We start from the raw sequence: 7125 nt of genomic DNA, 5'->3' as shown, positions 1-7125 counted from the left end.
TGTACTTTTCTATCCAAAATCATTGTCGAAATTTCTTCATATGACAAGTCTTCTTGTACCTCTAAAGTTTGGTAACTTGCCACATGATTGTGATCCTGAACATATTTTCTAAGTATCAAAGCATGGAATACATTATGCACTACTGCTAGTTTAGGTGATAAGGCAAGTCTGTAACTCAAACTACCAATCCTTTTAAGAATTTTTCTCAACTTCCCTTTCTTCCCAAATCTCAATACACCCTTCATTGGTGCTACCTTTACCAAAACATTGTCACCCACTTGAAATTCTAAATTCTTTCTTCTGCTGTCAGTATAACTTTTTTATCGGTCTTATGCTGCCTTTATTCTTGCTCTAATTTTATCGGTGGCTTCAACTATTCATTGAATGATTCTATGAACCAAAATTCTATTCTCCTAGACCTCATCCTAGTGGATAGGGAATCTGCATTTCCTACACTAAAGAGCTTCATATGGGGCCATGCCTATATTGACATGAAAACTATTGTTGTAGGCAAACTCCACTAATGGCAGATGTGTCTCCCAACTACCATCAAGATCCAAAACACATGCCATCAACATATCTTCAAGGGTTTGAATGGTTCTTTCTGATAGTCCATCTGTCTATGGATGGTAAATTTCAATTCCAAAATTTCGATGTGAATCTTGGGTCTCTATCTGAAACAATGGTTACAGGAACTCCATACAATCTAACTATCTCTTTGATGTACAACTATGCAAGCTGTTCCATATTGAAAATTACTTTGACTGGCAAAAAATGGGCTGACTTTATCAAAAGATCAACCACTACCCAAATAGCATTGTGACCTCTCGCTGATCTCGAAATACCTACCACAAAGTCTATTGTTATATGTTCCCATTTCCATTCTGGAATATCCAATGTTTTCAATAGTCTTGATGTCCTTTGATGTTCTACCTTAAACTACTGACGGACCATACATTTCTCCACAAACAGACCAATCTCTCTTTTCATGTTTCTCCACCAAAATGTGTCTCGAAGATCTTGATACATTTGTACCGCCTGGATGTGCTGCATACGGGGTGGAGTAAGCGTCTTTCAATATCTCATTTCTTATACCCTCATCCTTAGCTACACACAATTTTCCTTTAAAAGTCAATGCTTTATCTGTAGATATTTCAAATCCTATACGTTTGTTCGACCAATCTCAGCTTTAATCTTTTGCAGAAATAGATCATTATCTTGTGCTTCCTTAATTCGATCCCAAAGGTTAGGTTGAATCATAAACACTTTTATTTTTGTTGTAGTCCGGGTCGGCGGTGTGATGACCTCCAATCTCAAATTTTCAAAGTCCTTTATCAAGTGTTCCTACACCGTGGGTAAAACTGCTAACTGCGACCCAATCTTCCTACTTAAGGCATCGGCAAATACATTAGCTTTACTCAAATGGTAAAGGATGGTAAGTCATAATATTTCACTAACTCCAATCATCTCCTCTGTTTCATATTCAGTTCCTTCTATATGAAGAAGTATTTGAGATTTTTGTGGTCTGTGTAGATTTCACACTTTTTACCATAGAGATAATGACGCCATATCTTTAAAGCATAACTACTGCTGCAAGCTCCAAGTCGTGTGTTGTATAGTTCTATTCATATTGTATCAACTATCTCAAAGCATAAGCAACCACTCAAAACATAGCCCAAACCTTGCTTGGAAGTGTCACTATAAATTACAAATCCATCTGAACCCTCAGGTATCGTCAATACCAGAGCTTAGACTAATCTCTACTTGAGTTCTTGGAAACATTTTTCACACTTTTACATCCACTGAAACTTCACACCCTTCTTAGTCAACTGAGTCATCGGCCCTGCTTTTTTTTTTGAGAAACCCTCAATAAATCTTCTATAGTACCCATACTAGTCGATCTAGGCTAATTGGTTACGACTTCTATTTTAACTGGGTCTACCTTGATACCCTGAGTAATAACCACATGACCAAGAAAACCCACTCGATCTAGCCAAAATTCGCACTTCTTGAATTTGACATATAGTTTCTCGTTCCTCAAACTTTCAAGTACTATTCAAAGTTGTTCATTATGCTACTTCTTATCTTTGGAATACACAAGTATGTCATCAATGAATACTATAACAAACTGGTCTAAGTGCTGATAGAACACCGAGTTCATTAGGTCCAATAAAACAATTGAAGCAGTGTTCAACCCAAAAGGCATGACAATGAATTCATAGTGTCCATAACGAGTTCTAAAAGCAATTTTTGGTGTATCACTTTCCCTGATTTTTAGTTGATGATACCCCGACCTCAAGTCGATATTTGATAACACTATCTCTCATAATTGGTAAGTGATGTCTCCCTCTGATTCCTTAAAGTTTCTCAAAGTTTGTGGAAAATATTTTGCCATCACTTTATTCTTAAACTGCTCTCAAGTCAAGTTACATTGCTGTTCTTCCGTCCTAGTACTTGAGAGAAATTCCCACCAGTGACTGGTTGTTCCAACAAACATAAATTCTGCGCATAGCACCTTTTGTGCATCTGCACAAATATTATGTCGAAAGATGTACTACAGATCTCTGATCCACTCCTCAATAGCTAATGGGTCAGAACCACCATCGAAAGTCGAAAGCTTGTACCTACGAAACAACTTAACCACTGTGATGATTCCAGGGACAAATGGAGGTGCATTTTGTTGTGGCGCGACATTCTATGATGGCAGTGCTTGGATCGTCTACTCAATTCTTGTATTGCTCGTAGTAAATCGTGAATCAAGTTCGTATGAGTAGGTGCTTCCATTTCCTAAAATTTAATATGAAGTTGCCGATCAATACCAGTACTAAGTCTAACACATTATACTTATTTTATCAAAATATGTATCATAAATTTAGTAGAGAAACAAACGTGCATGTCGTAAAATTTTAAAAATAGGCAATTTAAAATGTAAATTATACATAAATTTAAGTAAATTCATCTTCTTACCCGTTTACATACCTTAGAGATGTCGTGGTCGATTGGTGATCGTTGAGTGCCAAAAATCATTCACATATTTAATAACTTTAAATTAACATAATCACTAAATTCATAGATCTTCAGAAAAATCTAATTTTTTAACAAAAGTTTTGCAAGGAAATGACTAAACAAATAAATATTTTATTACACGTAACATTTAAAATATGGAAACTTTTTTTTCATTTTTTTTTTTTTTTTAACAAACACCACACAAAGCCAGACCTAACACGTAATGTTTATAATTTATTTTGCGTAGCATTTATGATTACTAAATGTAACATTTGACGTTAAATATCAATATGTAATTCTCACTTATTCGTTTACGGGAATACAAATCCTATATATATAAAATTGTAATCTTGAAAAATATCCCCCAAAACTAAAGTTATCAAATAATTATTTATTTCACATGACAATTAAGTTAAACTCATACTGTTCATGTGAACAGTGACGTACACTATTAATTGTGAACAGTAATGTTCAAGTTTTTTTATATTTTTTTTCAAAACTATTTTATTATTAACTCTTTTCTTCCCACTTTACACCCAATTCGTTTTATTCTTCTTATTTGTTTTTCAAAACTTATATTATGAAAATACATATGGGTCTGCAAGAAATTAAACATAAACTTTGAAACAAACTATAATGACCCAAATTTTAACAATTTAGATCGTCACTAAAACTTTCATTCCATAATTAAATAAATTATTCAATCATCCCATCTAGGAAATATTTAGTTCCATCAATAAAAATGACTATGAAATATAATCAATTGAAACATGTCCAAAATCCTAATTAACAAATTTCACATGAAAATAAAAAATTTAAAAAAAAAACTAAAATAACACTGAAAATAAAAGTCCATAGTCATGTTACTACAGGTTTATTTTTATTGAGCTTCATGTTATCCTTGCACCACAATTAAACCACATCACCCACCAACCAACAACCCGTTCTAATTTGTGAAGAGTTCATGTATCCCTGCACCACGATTACACCGCATCACCCGCCAACCAACGACCTATTCTAATTTGTGAAGAGTAAGGAAAATGGTGAATACATGGGAATTCACAGTATGACACAAAAATCATGGTGCAATCCCGAATAAAAATATTTAAATACATGTGCCAAAATATCATACCGTCATCATATCTTTAGAAATTGACAAGAGCTCAATAAATATCATATCTTTGATATTGGACGGCCATAACATACATATCATATCTTTAAACTTTCGTAAGCATAATAATTCAACAACATGAAATAAATAATTTAAATGAGAAAAAAAATAGCATCTCGTTACCTTACCTTAAACCTTTGAAAATCTTAATTCCAGGTTCTAAATCTTTTCTCAAACCAATGTGTTGAATAAGTGGATGTGCGAGTATGATGAGAATGTATGCAATTGGCTTCTTGATTTCCAATAAACTCTCACTCTCACGTATGTATAAAAAAATTTGTATGTTATTAGCCTCCAAATTAATACCTATATATATCTACACCATTATGACCTAGTCTACTAGAGTTTGTTAGGATTTAGAAGTTGGAGTCGTATCAACAAGATATTGGATTAGAATTTGGGTAAATAAAGTCTCCAATTAAGAGTAGTGCATGAGATGTTAAATCATTAGGTAGGACACTTATACTTTGATTACAATAAGATTTCTAGTCAAAATGGAATCTAAGTTTGTATTTATATATAGCACACTACACGTGTGCCTATCCACCGAGATTAATAAACAAACCTAATTAAATTTATAGTTAATGATAACTTCTACAAACGGTCATATCTTGAATCTAACATATCTAAATTAACTTTTCTCGAGCTCAATATACATTACAAGCTATCCAATGAGTATAATATTGATATATTTATCATTACTCTATCAATATTTAAATATTTGACCCAATTAAAATTGAATTTAATATATTTATCATTTTAGTTCCCAACCTTTCCAAATTTAAGATATAGTATATAAGATAAATAAATTCTAGTAAATGAAAATTTTCGGAACTTTACAATGAGCATCGTAGTGTGTGGAAATAACGCAGTTATTGTTGTTAAAGGAGTTAATTAGGCAAACTAAAAAGATTGGATCGAGAGGTTCATCGTCATCGTCATTGGCATTCTCTGTTTGTTTGCCTTCATCCACTAAAATCAAACCCGACAATGGCTTTGGGTGCAGCACAGGAGTGAAGTAACGACGATACAATGCCTCACCGTCATCGATGCATGTGGGTTTTTTTGGAAGGTTGGCATGGTGGTGGTGGGAAGAGGTGAGGATTGAGCATTATGGAGGCTATTGATGAAGCTGACGTAGTAGCTAGAGGAGGAGACCAACCGTGGTACGTAAGTGGAGGATAATGTCCTGGCTGGGTTGGGATGCCAACTGCTTTTTTGTATCTTTTCATGTTCTTCACCCCAACTACATTTTGTTTGTCACCTTATTTAATTTTGTGGTGGTCGAAGTTTTGGGGACGAATTTTGTGGTGTACTTTACGTATAGGTGGCTGTGGCTTGTATGGGAATTTTGTTGGGAGTGGTTTTGCTGATAGTGTGAAGTCGGTGGTGCTGGTTGGTGGTTATTGAAGGTATTGTTGGAAGTGATGATGATAGTGATTGTTGTTGTAGATTTTGAGGTAAAAGTAAACTTGAGGTGAATGTGGTAGTGGTAGTGGTGGTGCATTGGTGTGGAGTCGTAATCCATCTATCTTGTTACAGACGCCAAAGAACAAATTACAACAAGAACTGGCCACAAAATAATTGGTTCACAATTTAAAACAATCCAATCATTCAATCAACATATGATATATTATTCCTAGACATCGCTCCACTAGAACATGCAGTCAAGATTCAGAGCTAATAAGCACATGAACGATCTATATTGTTCTGATACCAGTTACTAGAATGCGAAAGCGGAATTAACCAAAAATTAATAAATTTTTTGAATTCAATAATCAAGATCATCTAGATATTCATGTGTATGTTATATGAAAAATAAAGAATTCGAATTTTTTCCTAAATCCGATGATCAATTCTTGAATTAATTCTGAAACACGAACTTTCAGCTTTTTGGATCACGAACTTCCAACTTTTTAATTCCAAAAACTTGATACTTTAAACCTCCAAATCTTCTATGGTATCCTCCAAAGTCAAGAAACCAATTCTTGAATTGGACAATTGGAAAATAAAAAATAATAATAATAATAATAATTTCTCTCTTTTTTCTCTCTCTAAAATTTGAACGCAATGGAATTATGTATTATGAATGTTGTATAATTTCATTCCATAGAATGTCTAGGATCCATCTAATCTCTATTTATAGAGATAGAAATGTTTCGATCCTTATACATTAATAATTCTACATTCAAATAAGAAATCAAATTAAAATCCAAGTAGGAATTTTAATTAAAATCCAAATTCAATTGGTTTACATTTAATTACATTTGCGGTCCTAGAACTTCAATTACAATTAAAATTAAGTTTACAACTTTCATAGTAATTACAACTAAGTACAAAATGTTATTGTAATTACAATTAAACCCAAAACTACTATAATTACCGTAATTAAGTTCCAATACTTCGTGGAGCTACCATAGGGACCTGATCGAACATATATTATCCAAACTCCAATAATTACATCATGTCTAGTTGACCATAGACCACACAATTTAATTATTAGCCTTTGCTTTTTCCACTAAATGCAAAAGATTAAACTCTTGGAATATATAAAATTGCAAAAGCCAATAAATCTGTAATACTTTTTTCTAACCTATCGTATATGTATTTTATCCCCATCCGAGATCTAATAATTAGGTACGAGCATAAATGACCGTTTTGTTCATTTAATTATTCTCACTAACTTAAATTTCGTTTTTCTTCAACGGTCTTGTGAACTAATTACAGATGTTGAAATTTAATTGTCGCTAAACACAAAGCTTAGATTTTAACCCTTCAATAGAAAATACTTAATTAGCCACTTTACCTATTTTTCAGGTTGATAGTTCCCGGCATGAATTCATGTTGTCTACTCCGTTCATTCTCAAGTTCCCAACTCATCGAGATATTTGACCAATCAAATTGATCTCACCCATTAATGAATCAAAGAACCATTAAAATCACGAAAA

This window comes from Olea europaea, unplaced genomic scaffold (assembly GCF_002742605.1).
Source record: "Olea europaea var. sylvestris unplaced genomic scaffold, O_europaea_v1 scaffold673, whole genome shotgun sequence".
NCBI lineage: Eukaryota > Viridiplantae > Streptophyta > Magnoliopsida > Lamiales > Oleaceae > Olea > Olea europaea.
Note: the sequence above shows the minus strand (reverse complement) of the source record.